Raw genomic sequence first — 14,230 nt, forward strand, 5'->3', positions numbered from 1 at the left:
AATTATAACTTCCTTCTTGTGTTTTTTGAACCCTTCTTTTCATCTTAGAATCAATTATTGTTTATTTGTTCCAAGGCAAAAGAGCAAGTAAGGGCTAGACAATGTGTGGTTAAGTGACTTGCCTAGGATCACACAGCTAAGAAGTGTCTGAGGTCAAATTTGAACTCAGGACCTCCTCTCTCTCCATCCACTGAGTCAACTCTCTATCCCCCACCTTCCTTCTTGTTATAAAGACTCATAGAAAGTTAAGGAATGATTGCCATTTAGTGGCTCCAATAATCATTTCATTACAGTTTAGTGATTCTTCAATGGATTGTTTTCATTTTCTATTTTGGTCTGACCTCAGGAAAATCATTTTTACCCTCCCTATTATTTAGTTTATTTAATCTGAAGATAAAATATTCAACTGTAGAGTGCTTCTGAGTTTCAGAGAAGACAGACGAGATGATAGATCCTCCTAGCCTAAGTGAATGTGAGCTGTCATCTTGACTTGACGACCCTTTTTAATTTCGTTAAGTGGCAGGTTCAGTGAAGAATTGGATGCTATATCACTACAATTCCATTTTTAGTCATTCAGCCTTTAATTGCCACAGAGCAATTCAAGGAGGCTTTTAAGGCACTGTTATTTTTGCCCTTGGAGATAATTAGTAAATAGCTGCTGGGTCCACGGGTCCAGAAAAATTGAAAGCTGCTCAGCGGGGTTAGCCTTAGGAGGAGGCAAAGTCATCTTTCCCTGTGGACTGTGTGCAGCATCTCCGCCATGACGCTGGTCAGCGCTTGGCAGAGCCACGAACAAACCAGCCTAACGCTGGTTCACTCTACGTGGGGAGACCCTTCTTTTCCTTTCCTTGTCCCTATCGCGTGCTCTTGGGCAGGAAATGAGAGGTGCTTCCAGTCTGGGTGAGAAGTCGTATCCCGACCCCAGACACTCAGTCATCTACCCATGCTTTTCCTAAAACCTATGGAGATATTATCATACGCGTCTATTTACACTAGCTGTGGCATGGACAAAGACATTTAGACTCTTGTTCATTTCTATTCCGTCCCCTAGAGCACAAGACAGGAAAGAGTTAAATGAATTTCCTAATTCCCAAGTTCCTAAATCCTTGTTTTAAATAGAGCTCAAAATAGCCATCGATCGATAGTCAAAAGAAGAAAAATTTAGAGCAAAATCTGTTGCTAAGAAATGAACTAACTTCATATTTTAATATTGTTCTTTTAATAGCTAACGTTTATATAGCATTTACTATGTGCCAGGCACTCTGCTGAGTGCTTTATAATTATCATATCGTTTGATCTTCCCAATAATCCCTGGAGGTTTATTGTGCTCTTATTATTCCCATTTTGCAGATAAGGAGACTGAGGCCAAGAGGTATGAAGTGACTTGTGTTCTGTTAAAGAGAAACTGAGGCACAAATTTCAGAGTATGATCAGTTTATTAGCAAGGCTAGCAATTTGCAATAAAAGAGATCGAGGGTTTCTTGGTGGGGGGAACTAGGGGGTGCAGTAGATAAGAGTGCCAGGCTTAGAATCAGGAAGACTCCTCTTCCTGAGTTCAAATCTGGCCTCGGACACTTATTAGCAATCTGATCCTGGACAAGGCACTTGATTTTATTTGCCTCAGTTTCCTAATTTGTAAAAATGAGCTGGAGAAGCAATGACAAACCACTCCAGTGTCTTTGCCAAGAAAACCCCAACTGGGGAGTCACAAGAAGTCACAAAAAATAAACACATGTTCAATATGATTCAACTCAACATTTTTAAGTGTCTTAAAGCATCATGCAAAATTTGAGACTAGACTAGGAATAAGAATAAACTTGTGGTTTCATTGGTCTAAGGCAGAAGAATCAAACTCCCATCCGGCAGGCAACAGGGAACCCTGTGAATGCTGCCTGAATCAATCTAAAAGTAATTAGGAAATGTTTAACAAAATAAATAAAAAGCATGATGTAGATAGTTTTAATGTGTGGTTTTCTAAGTCAACATTCAGCTTACAGGGGGCTGTTTCGGTTTGAATTGGATACTCCTGGCTTTGAGACCTCCCCCAAGTGAAGAAATGAGGAAATTCCATCTCCCTATCCAGGCTGGCGCCTTCTTGACAATCTATAATCATAGAGAGCTGCCTAGAGCCCCTAGAGATTTGGTGACTTATCCAAGCTCACACAGTCCCTTCCACCGGTGTCCCTGTCAGCACAGAAAAGCAGCCTGCCCTGGGTGCAGGAAAATGGGTTCCAATCTCATTTCTTAATCATGTTGTTCTGGTAGTTCAGTCGTGTCAGACTCTTCGTGGCCCCACTGGGGTTTTCTTGGCAGAGATACGGAGTGGTTTGCCATTTCCTCCCCCACCCCCACCCCTGCTCATACAGAGAAGGCAAACAGGGTTAAGTGACTTGCCCAGGGTCACACAGCAAGTGTCTGAGTGTCTCTTACCCCATAGTGGCTGTCATCATGGGTAACTATCACATAATGGTCATTTCTTAACCTCTCTCTGAGTCTCGGGTCCCTCACCTTTAATGTGGGAAATAATATTTGGAGTACTTACCCTCCTGGGGTGTTGTGAAGAATCAAGGGAGATTATTTGTAGACAGGGCCTCCCATATGTCACAGTGCTGTGTAAAATTCAGTTATTATTGTAGGGAGAACGTGCTAGCCTGAATACTAGATCAGAGGGGCTTTTTTAACTCGTTAGAAGGTCCACATAAGAAAGGCAGGAATATGGGAAAAAAGAGGGCAATAACCTTCCTTTAATTAACTTGTATCATTTAAATTAATATGTATTAATAATTATATTAATATATATAATATGATACCTAATGAATAGAAATAAAATTTCATTAATTAAATTAAATCAAAAAGAATATGGGAAAAAGACTTTTTAGTTTGTTTGTTTGGGGTTTTTTTGGTAGAACATCATGAAATGGATTTGGGGGCTATAGAATGTTCCCATTGTATAGATGAAGAGTTAGAGGACATTTTTTAAACAAAAAAAGAAGAGCTAATTGTCTGGAACCACGAACTGTAAATCAGCACCAAATCCAAAAGAATGGATTTTTTTTCTTAATTGAGGGGGTGTTTTGGGGGAGAGGGAGGGTTGTTCTCAGCTAGACCTGTCGCACCATATCCTCAGCAGCAGTGTACTAAAAGTGCTCAGCGGAGCAATCCTACCTTAGGAGATGGCAGCTGAGCGCCAGCAGATGGCAGCAGAGAGCAGCTCAGGAAGCCAGAGGTGCAGACCAGAGACAAGGCAGGGGCCGGCCGGGAAATGGTCCACCCAGGAGAGAGCAAACGTGGGAGCCCTGAGCTCTGAGCTTAGTGACCCCGTGAGGGCACGCAGACAGCCTCGCGGCATCAGAGGCATGGATGCCCTGGCCACATAGGCCGCTTCCATGCATGTCCTTTCACAGCTATTCCTTGGTCATACATACTTTCTTCCTTTATGCTCTCCTCCTGGGTTCCTGATAAAGGAGCCTAGGGAACAATAAATTCCCGGTGTCAATGGGGGCATATTTATTATAATTTTTTATTTGGTAATTTTATTTAATTAATTTAGAATATTTTTCCTTGGTTACAAGAATCATATTCTTTCCCTTCCCCTCATCCCCCACTCCCCTCCCATAGCCAAAGAGCAATTCCACTGGGTTTTACATGTGTCATTGATCAAGACCTATTTCCATATTATTGATATTTGCACCAGGGTGATCGTTTAGAGCCTACATCCCCAGTCATATCCAATGGGGGTATATTTATTAAGGATGCTAGGAGGCAGAGTAGAGAGAGTGCTGGGCTTAGAATTAGGAATTTAAGTTCAAATTCTGCCTCACACACTTATAGCAACGAGTCCCTAGACAATCACTTAACCTCTGTTTGCCTTAGTTTCTTCATCTGAAAAATGAAGGAATTGGACTTGATGATTTCTAAGGTCCCTTCAGACTTTAACTGCAGGATCCTGTTATTGTGTTGTTTATTTAAATATCTTTTAGTTTTGATTTGTATTTTTTTCTGGATAGATCCTGAACATGAAGCCTATTAGGGAAAGTTCATAAGCAATGACTTTGATTTGATACCAGGTGATTGCCTCAGAGCTGGAGTAGTTTTTCTAGGCATCATTGTGAAAGGAGTGCTAAAGGCGCTATATGATTATTGTTATTATTGTGGTTACCATGCCTAATTAGTAAGGGACTTAAAAAAGTACCTTTCAGGGCAGCTAGGGAGCATGATGGATAGAAAACCAGACTTGGGATCCGGAGGATTGGTGCTCAAATACTTCCTAGCTGTGTAACCCATTGTAAGTTGCTTAGCCCCAGTTGCCTAGACTTTCCTGCACTTCTGACAGAAGTTAAGATGGAAGGAAGGAAGGAAGAAAAGGAAGGAAGGAAGGAAGGAAGGAAGGAAGGAAGGAAGGAAGGAAGGAAGGAAGGAAGGAAGGAAGGAAGGAAGGAAGGAAGGAAGGAAGGAAGGACGGGAGCAAGGGAGCAAGGGAGGGAAGGAAGAAGGGAGGAAGGGAGGAGGGAAGAGAGGAAGGAAGGGAGGAAGGAAGGGAGGAAGGAAGAGAGGAAAGAGGGAAGAAAGAAATGAAGGAAGGAAAAAAGGAAGGAGGGAAGGAAGAAAAGCAGGAAGGAAATGTCCCTTTCACAACATTTTCATATGGTCCTTGTTCTAAGATTCTGTTCCATCATCTGAAAAAAATATTCTTTAAAATTATTACATATCATTACTGCAGAATTAATTCTATATAATAATATTATTATATATTGAAGTCAACCATCAATCAAGCATTTGTGAAAAGTTTATGTGTAAGACACTGTGCTAAGTGCTGAGGATTAGGAAGAAAGGCAAAATAGTCCTATCCTCAAGAAACTTGCCTTCCAATGGAAGACACCAGAAATAGATGTATGACTATGCAAAATAAATACAGAAATGATAGATGGTAATCTTCAAGAGGAAAGCATTAGAAACTAAGGGGATTGAGGAAGGTTGCCTTATAACTGATACTTGAAGGAAGCCAGAGAAACTAAGGGGTGAGGCTAGGAGAAAGAGTATCTTAGGGACAGCTGAGAGCCAGTGAAAAGACACAGGAATGGAAAGTGGAGACTATAGGACAAAAAGAGGAGCAAAATGTTAGAATATTGGAAAAGTAATAGGGGATAGGGTATGGAGAGCTTTAAATACCAAACACAGGACTTATATTTGACTCCAGAGAATCACTGGAGTTTATTGAGTAAGGGTCCAACACTACCCACACCTACACTTTAGGAAAAAAATCACTTTTGCCAATATGATAGCAAAGAAAAGCGATAAATGTTGGAGGGGATGTGGCAAAATTGGGACATATTTAATGCATTGCTGGTGGAGTTGTGAATTGATCCAACCATTCTGGAAGGTAATTTGGAACTAGGCCCAAAGTGATTTAAAAGAATGCTTACCCTTTGACCCAGTCATAGCACTGCTGGGTTTGTACCCCAAAGAGATAACAACAAGGACACAAAAAACACCTAGTGGAATTCTGTGTCAGCTATGGGAAGGGGTGCAGGGAAGGGAGGGAGGGAAAGAATATGATTCTTGTAACCAAGAAATAATGTTCTAAATTGACTAAATATTTTTTTAAAAAAGAAAGTAAGGGTTAAAAAAAAAAAACTATTGCAGACATAGCTAGGTGGCTCAGTGGATAGAGACCCAGGCCTAGAGATGGGAAGTCTTGGATTCAAATGTGACCTCAGACATTTCCTACCTGGATGACCCTGGCTAAGAGTCACTTAACCCCCACTGCCTGGCCCTTACCACTCTTCTGGGGTTGTTTCCTCGGTATACCCAGAGTCCCAGATGACAAACCCTGGGGTTACCGTCACCAAGTGGACTTCTGACAGGTGGGTCTCAGGCAGATGGTCTCTGGACTTCAGGGAATAGGCAGTCTACTCCAAGGCAAATTCTCCAACACAGGAATCCCTCACCTTTCCAAAAGATTAGGTCTTCCTAGGGAAAATGCCAGAGCAAAGATCCTCCTTCCAGCTCGGTGGAAAGCCAGATCCAGATCCAGAGAGAGACAGTTAAAAAAAAAAAAAAGTCAAACCCCAAGATCCTTTTTCAGAATCTTTTCCTTCCCAGGACTTGTATCCAAATTTTCCTCCTTTCCTTTGAAAGCTAAGCCATACCATTTTCTCTATCCCTTACATGCCTACAAGTATTTGGCACATAGTAAGCTCTACATAAATGCTATTATTATTCATTATTATCTCCCATTTATAGACAGTCTTTCAAAATGTTTGTAATTTCATCAGCATATATACTTTTTCTTTTTAACCCTTACCTTCCATCTTGGAATCAATACTATGTATTGGTTTCAAAGCAGAAGAGTGGTCAGGGCTAGGCAATGAGGGTTAAGTGACTTGCCCAGGGTCACACAGCTAGGAAGTGTCTGAGGTCAAATTTGAACCCAGGACCTCCCATCTCTAGGCCTCACTCTCAATCTACTGAGCTACCCAGCTGCCCCCAATATACTCTTTCTACTATCAAAGATCATAACCCCTCAATGCCTTAGTGTATGGTTTCCTGAATTACTGTGGCCAAACACTTCATCCTTATGTAGCAATTCCAACACCTTGATATGACATATGACACCAGGACCAATAATTCAATATATCTAAAACTGAACCCATTTCCTTCTGCCCCAAGCTCCTCCTTCAGACTTCCATATTTTTTCAGTGGTTCCACTATTTATCTAGTCACCAAAACCTGGGGACCATCCTCAAGTCTTCCCCCTGCTCTGACCCAAACCATTTTTCAGTGATTCTTTCTTTATAATGTCACAACCATGCCTTCCTTTTCATTCTGGCTCCTTGTCCCTGCCACTCTTTCATAGTGCAAGCCCTCAGCTCTTCATATCTAGCTGGTATACCAGCCTTCAGTCTCTAACTTCTTCCTTTCACTTTACATATCACTGCCAGATTCACTTTAAAATATCATTTTAATGTTTTAATGTGGTCCCCCCAGCTATATGTATGTGTGTGTGTGTTTGATTGGAGGTGGGTGAGTTTTATATTTACATATATGGATATATACACACATATATGTCAAACTCAACCACCTCCAATCAAAAACATTTTTTGGTCCACAAGATAGGTTATTTAATATCCTTTCCAAAATCAGCCTTTTATGACTACTCCCACATGTGAATTCAACCTAGTATGGTCTACCTGTTGTTGTTCCCCAACATACCATGTCTACTCTTTGCTCACACCATTTTCCCTTTCTTGGAATTTGCTTCCTCCATATCTATAGTTTTTCCTTTCTAAGAGTCCAACTCAAGACCATTTCCTTAATATTTGTAAGGGAAATTCTCTGTTCTCCCATGATTCTCCATTCTTGGAATCTACCCCTTTCTTTCAACTCTTTTGCCATTATAGTCAGTTCTGCTATCCCTTTTCTTTTGAAAATGTGAATTTGTTCCAACATGATCGATATATTAGGAAACAATTTGGGTAAAAAAAAAACTTGCATTTGCTTTTGTTTGATTTCATCTTTGAGAAACAGTGAGACAATACAGAAAACTGCACCCCTTCACAATAACTCACAAGCTGCATTTCTTCTGATGCCAACTTCCACAAGAAAACTTAGGGTCTTTTTGAAGTTAAAGTATTAGATTTATTGTATAAATCTCTGGCACATGATCACCAATCCTCTCTCCTGCATACATTCTGGCCTATCTCCTGTATCAACTTGACTTTGCCAGCCCAGGTCCTATGGGAACCAGAGCACAGGTGGAACAGTAGCCTGAAGCCTTAGACACTACCACTATTATAGAATTTATGTATTTCTTAACCATTTAACATGTATAAAACTATGCTACCATTTTTATTAGGTTTCTGCCGTGGTCAGGGTCCAGCCCCACTCGCGACTCCAGGGTTCCCAGCAGGTGAACAATCAGTCAAAATAAATAACATAAAATAAATAACAAATGGAAGACAGCTTAATCATTACGGCCATGGGACTGCTTTGCATCTGTGAGCTGCTCCACATTCCCAAGTTTGGGATTTATTTTTATATCCATATTTTTGGCATGCAGATACACAAAATCAAAGAGAGATAATTAGAAAAGCGATACGTTAACTTTTAACAAATTACTTGATTAACATTCTATATTTTTGTATTGTGATTACAGACAGAATGCAAGATAAATGATTTCATCACAGGTAGCTTACTAGGGAGTTTGAGTTACTGAATTGTGTAATTGAGTCACTGAGGCATATTGAAGCTTAGTGTACCTATACTATACCTGTACCTATTGTATGGACCTCTATGATTGATTTGTGTACTGGCTTCATGAGAAAATTTTGGGCTTGGCCTGTAGCTGCGGTTTCACTGGGAATTATGCACCTAAATAAAAGTTAACCCATGATAGTCTTTTGAGATTGGGTTTGAGGGTCTGATCTTTTGGTGATGTTTTGGAGAATTAGGGTACAGGTGTTTTGCTCTTGCATTATTTCTTTTGAAACTAGGGGGAATAATAATCATGTCAATTCATAGGTAAGGGGCATTGATGAAAGAAGTCAGGCAAGGGGGATAGAGTGGGCAGTCACATCTCGCCAAGGACCACTCTGTGGTCTCCCCAGCTACCACGTGTGACTCTGTCAAGGCATCGTGGACTGGCTCCCAGCAGGTTTCTATTTTTTTAAGTGTTACTAATGAAGTTTTTTGTTACCCCACTTATCCTCCTCCAAGCCCTGTGGGCTTTATTATATGATTTTACATAGTGATTTTTTTACATAGTTTGTTTTTACATAGTAAGTTTTTAGGAACTCTTATGTCAAGTCAGAGAAGAACTGACTAGACGTTTATTGATATCCTTTGTTTAATATTGGATTTCTCCCTGCATCTCTTCTTCCCCTTCCCCACTCAGAGAGAGCTAGCCTCTTATAATACATAATATATTTTTAAAAGGAAAAGAAGAAAAAAGGGAGGAAATTCAACAGAACCAACCAATATATCAAAAAAATGACTTTACATGTAGTATTTCATAGGGACCACTAGACTCTGCAAAGGATTGGGGGGAGTTATCTTTTCTTATGTCTTTTTTAACTTTTACTATTTATTTTGCATTTTATATATATTTACATATATGTGAATGTATACATATATATTTTCTAAGATAGAATATAATTCCCTTGAAGGCAGAGATTGATCATAGTACCTTTTATATCCACAGGGCATAGCACAATATATATATAGAAGTAATTATTTTGCTAATGAAAATATCAGACATAAAGCAATATGAGTCCGCCTTGAAGATAATTCCTTATAAGCATTTATTTTCATTTTTCAAAATTTCCCACATGTCATTGAAAATGAAGTTAGACTTTGGAAAAAAAAGGAAGGATGAAGAACATGAATATTTAGATTCTGAAGATGAAGAAAGGATGGGAAACTGGTTGCCTTTTGGCTGTAACTCATTCTCAGGTTTGGCTCGGAGAGAATCTTGGTGGTGAGCTTGTGTCCTCATCTTTTCTCTTTTTCCTGATCCTCTAGGTGAGTAGGGAACAAAAGTGGACAAAGGAGAATTCCCTGTGACATTATTTTGCCTATTTTTTCACAGAGCTAGTTTTCAGTCTTCGGTACTGTATATGTCTGCATTGGTGTTCATTTTTTAAATGTTTTGAACAAAGTGGCTGAGGGACAGGATGGAGAGGGAGGAAGAAAATTATTTAACCATATAACACACAAACAATACAACACACACATGCATACAATGCACACACACAACATTGGTGTGGAAGACCTAGTTTCAAATCCTGCCTCTGACACTAATTGAGCTTCTGTTTCCTCATTTATAAAATTATAATAATAATCTTGATAGGACAACATTATAGGGCTACTCTTAGGTTCAAATAGAATAATGTTAAATAACCATATACATATCAGTTCTTTTTAATGTGAGTGTTTTTTTCCCCATTTCACAGATGAGGAAACAAAAATGCAGAAAGATTTAGCAAATTACCCATGGGTCATAGGGCCAGTTTTAGAAGGGAATTTATCCCAAAGGCCAGAATTATTTTGCTATACTGCATACACTACCTCCTGGGAAACCATTGTGTAATTGGCTTCATTTGCCCTTTTTGTTTTAAATGAAGCCAACATCCTGGGACTGATAATCCAAATTATGAATCATCTGAGACTTTCCTCTTTCTGTTTATAGTACTAGTATATGAACAGAGGAAATAGGAGAAAAGAAAAGTGAAGACAATTTGGAACCATTTGAGACTGATGAGAGAAGACATTCCCATTCTTTTTTTAAGATATGATTTTCCTCTGTCAGTTTTTGGTTCTTCTTTTTCAAGTGGTTCATTTCTTCTCTAATCACTTTCCTTTCTTCTAGCATCATTTTCATTTCTCTTCCTTACTTTTCCCCTGCCTCTCTTAATTGGTTTTTGAAGTCTTTTTATGAGCTCTTCCAGAATCTGTGTCCAATCCATATTTTTCTTTTGGACTTTGCATGTTTTCTCTGCCCCCTTCTGTGTCTGTACCTTGTTCTTTGTCTCCATAAACATTCTTTAGAATTAGATGCTTTGTTTGTTGTTTGCTCATTTTTTCCTATCCAATTATAGGTTTTCCAGGAAGTTGGGGTACCCTCTTAAATTCCAGTCCTTCCTTGATGCTATTTTTAGTTTATTTTTCTAGATTTCTACCAGTTTCAGTTCTTGGAGACTGGTGTGATGGGCTGAGGGCTGAGAGCACCCTCTCCCTGCTGATTCAATCAACCCTTGAAATGCTAATGGCTTAAGAACTTGTCTCAGGCTTGGGCATAAGCTTTTGATCTCACTCGGAACTTGATCAGATCAGGGACTGATCAAATTCTAACCCCAGGCTTAAGCTCAGTTTTTTGGTCTCACTGTGTACTTGAGCCAATCAGGCACACCTCTGGTTGCCCTGTCCTAGAGCTCCACCCTTAGTTTTGGGCAAAAAGATTGGTGGGGGGGCGTCTGTGAACTGTGTCTTTACCTCCAAGTGTGAAATAGGTCTTCATCCCAAGCCCAGACTGAGATTTCTGGCTTTGCTTTGGGATCACATGAATCAATCCACTTCAGCCAAGACTGCCCTGGGACTCCAGACTTCTCCACAGGTTTAAAATTTTAAGGAGTGTGGGTTGGCTTGTACCACTATTTGCCCAGGCAGGATCTCAAGATCTGAATGTTAGCTTAAGCTTAGGTTCCAAACCTATGACAACAGATATGGGGTGGGGGAGAAGGTGTGGCTCATTCTTGGCTTGCTCTTCCCTCCTTGCTACAGTTTCTTGCTGGCTCTGCTCTCCACTTACCCCAGTGCTCCAGATGTTCTTTGCCTATATTTTGGGTTTTTCTTTTCTTGATAGTTGTTTCACTCTGTCTCCTTGTTGGTTCTTTCACTTCCATATTAATGTTGTGGCAATATTTTAATCTTGACTGGAGAGGATTCTTATGGTGACACGGACTGCTCTGGTTACTCCATAATCTTGGCTCTGACCTCAGAAGTCCAAATGACACATTCCCATTCTTAATGGTAAAAATTATCCTTGACAGTTATCTACAAATTTCAGTTAGCCATGACCTAGCATGCCTTGTCCTGCCATAGAAAATTAAGAGTGGGCTATGTGTTCAGGGTCAAATTTTCAAGTATTAGCACCCAGTATTTTTCAGAGTTCATACTGTTCCCATAGACAAAGGAACTACAAAATACCATGCCCAATCATGGGGTTTCAGAATGCCTGACCACAATATCCTCAAGGCAAATATAGAACTGGTCTTCCCATACTAAGCACTTAATAAGTGTTTGTAAAATTGGTCATTACAAGTTGGGGAAAGCTAAGAAAACTCCTCACTCACTCTGATCTTTCTAAAGCTTTATTGAAAGCAAAAGCCACCAAAATACCCCCCCTTCCCCCCTCCCTGGCTGAAATTCACTAACACTTTCACTTCTACTAACCCCATTCACCACCCTCCTTCATGAAAGAGAGCCCCCTTTCCTAGGTTCAGAATTGGTCCTTATTTAGACTAATCCTGCTACTGGAAGTAGGGGTGTGTGGCCCCTCCCTAGAACAGGATTGGTCCAATTCAAGACCAATCCCACGCCAGGAAGTAGGGGGCGTGGTCCCTCCCCCAGTGTGGGATTGATCCATTCAAGACTAATCCCATGCTAGGAAGTAGGAGCGACCCCTGAGGCATGCTGGGAGGTGCAGTTTCCCCCCAGCCACAACATTTTGAAACTCGCAAACCCCCTGTGATCCTTTGGGAGACCAGTCACCCAATGGATCATAACAAACATAACAGACTAATGTATATACAATTTTACACGGGGAAGATACAACAGCCTGGGGACAATGAAACAAAAGAGAAAGAACAAAGCCAATTGGGGGCAGTACCGTTTTCTCATAACAAATAAAATAAAAACATTTAATAAAACAAGTGCATTTAAACAAAACAAATGAATTTAACCCCTCAAAGTTCAATTTTTGCAATATAAAAAGGTCTGCTTAGGATCTCTCAGAGCAATGTGCAGTCTCTGCAGGCATCTCCATGGCATCTTCTACAAGGAGTTCAGTCTTTGGATTCTGAGAGGCAACAATTTTCTTACCCTTAAAATAACTCAAACTTTTTCATATAAAATAAAGCACAAAGTCCAAGTGAATTTGGAGGGGAAAGTAGAAACTATGTGCATTAACATTTTCACCTTAAAGGAGTTATACATTTAATTGATATTATTCTCATATCTATAATATTTTTATAGTTTCCAAATACTTTAAAATCTGAGGCACTTTTTTCAAATTCATTTTCTCCTCTCAAAATCCCTTCCTTCCATTGACAAATTATAAACATTACCACCCAAGAAATCATAAGTTAGCCATTTGTTGAAATAAACATTCTTACTTAATATATAAAAACATAATATGGATGGGTATTTTAATAAATAAAAATGTTTTAAATTAATTGAAATTGTTTCATTCTTCATTTTTCTTCTTTCCAGTACAGTCCTCTCTACCTTCCCACTCTGCCACTTTGTTCTAAACACTTAAAAAATGAAAACCAGAGCATCTCATACCAGTTCTATGAAAAGATGATCAAAAAAGATGATCTTTTGTCCACCTTCCTTCCCACCTGACCTAGAGGACTAAGGAAAAGAGAAAAGATGAGATGATTTTTTAAGTAGCAGCGGGACTTCTTCAGAAAGCTCTCTGGAGAAGCAAAGGAAGAAAGAAATGCTACACTGGTATCCCATTGAATTTTGCCAATGGCAGCTACTGGTTTTATTGTCATCCAGTCCCCAGTAGAGTGGTAACAACCATTGTTCTCTGCTCCTTCTGGCTACTATACAACCCTATCTGTGCCATGCTCTCATTCTCTTTCTCCCTTGCCTCCATAAATAGCTTTACAAAGAATAATAGAATAATGTTTTTAAAAGGATAATGGAAAGACAGAGCCAGGGAGTACAGCAGGGAAGGAATCAAAACTATATTTGAAATCATGAGATCTGGGTTCTAGTTCTGCTTACTATCTATGCAGCCTCAAACAAATCACTTCAATTCTCTAGGCTACAGTTTCCTCATCTAATAAAATGAGAATATGAGACATGCTGATCCAAAAAAGCACTTAGCACAGTGCCTGGCACAGGCACTTCATAAATGTTTATTATTCTAAGCTTCTACCTTCAAAGCTAAGAACTGAAATATATAGGCCAGCATTAAGGGGCATTAATACCACTAAGGGAATTAGGGGTAGCTTGGAGCCTTTTGTCTGGAGCAATTAGACAAATGAGAGTCTAGTAGTCTCTAAGCATTAGTTTGGGATTTGGATCTAATGTATTAAGGAAACTTAATGGGAAAAGGCATTAGTAAGGGCAGTTTTATGTGGAGGTGCCACCCTATTTCCTTTCTTTTCAGACTGGATATTGGGTGAGGGTTTGCTATAGTGCTGAAAGCTGTACATAGTAATGACTTCAGTCACCACCCCCTGACTCATTCCCTTCCTTGTTACCTTTGAGAAAGATTAGCTGTCCCAGACTTCTCAATTATTTAACCAAGGGGATATAGTATATTATTTGGGGGCAGCTAGGTGGCATGATGGGTAAGGACTGGAGTCAGGAAGACTCATCTTGCTGGGTTCAAATCTGGCCTCAGATACTTACTAGTTATTTGATCCTGAGCAAGTCACTTCACCCTGTTTGCCTCAGTTTCCTCATCTGTAAAATGAGCTGGAGAAGGACATGGGCA

The 14,230-nt window shown here is 39.8% G+C and overlaps 1 protein-coding gene and 1 long non-coding RNA gene across 4 annotated transcripts in view; one reads left to right on the forward strand and one right to left on the reverse strand.

The window, feature by feature from the left end:
• The window catches only part of MTUS2 (microtubule associated scaffold protein 2), a 726,305-nt gene that overhangs the window by 643,974 nt on the left and 68,101 nt on the right, over positions 1 to 14,230 (forward strand). The gene's annotated exons all lie outside the window — the stretch shown is intronic.
• The window catches only part of LOC103102272 (uncharacterized), a 39,747-nt gene that overhangs the window by 13,952 nt on the left and 11,565 nt on the right, over positions 1 to 14,230 (reverse strand). The window contains exon 2 of the long non-coding RNA XR_008911381.1: positions 3,166 to 3,468. This is a non-coding gene — a long non-coding RNA (uncharacterized LOC103102272). The remainder of the gene's footprint in view (positions 1 to 3,165; positions 3,469 to 14,230) is intronic.

This window comes from Monodelphis domestica, chromosome 4 (genome assembly GCF_027887165.1).
Source record: "Monodelphis domestica isolate mMonDom1 chromosome 4, mMonDom1.pri, whole genome shotgun sequence".
Classification (NCBI taxonomy): domain Eukaryota; kingdom Metazoa; phylum Chordata; class Mammalia; order Didelphimorphia; family Didelphidae; genus Monodelphis; species Monodelphis domestica.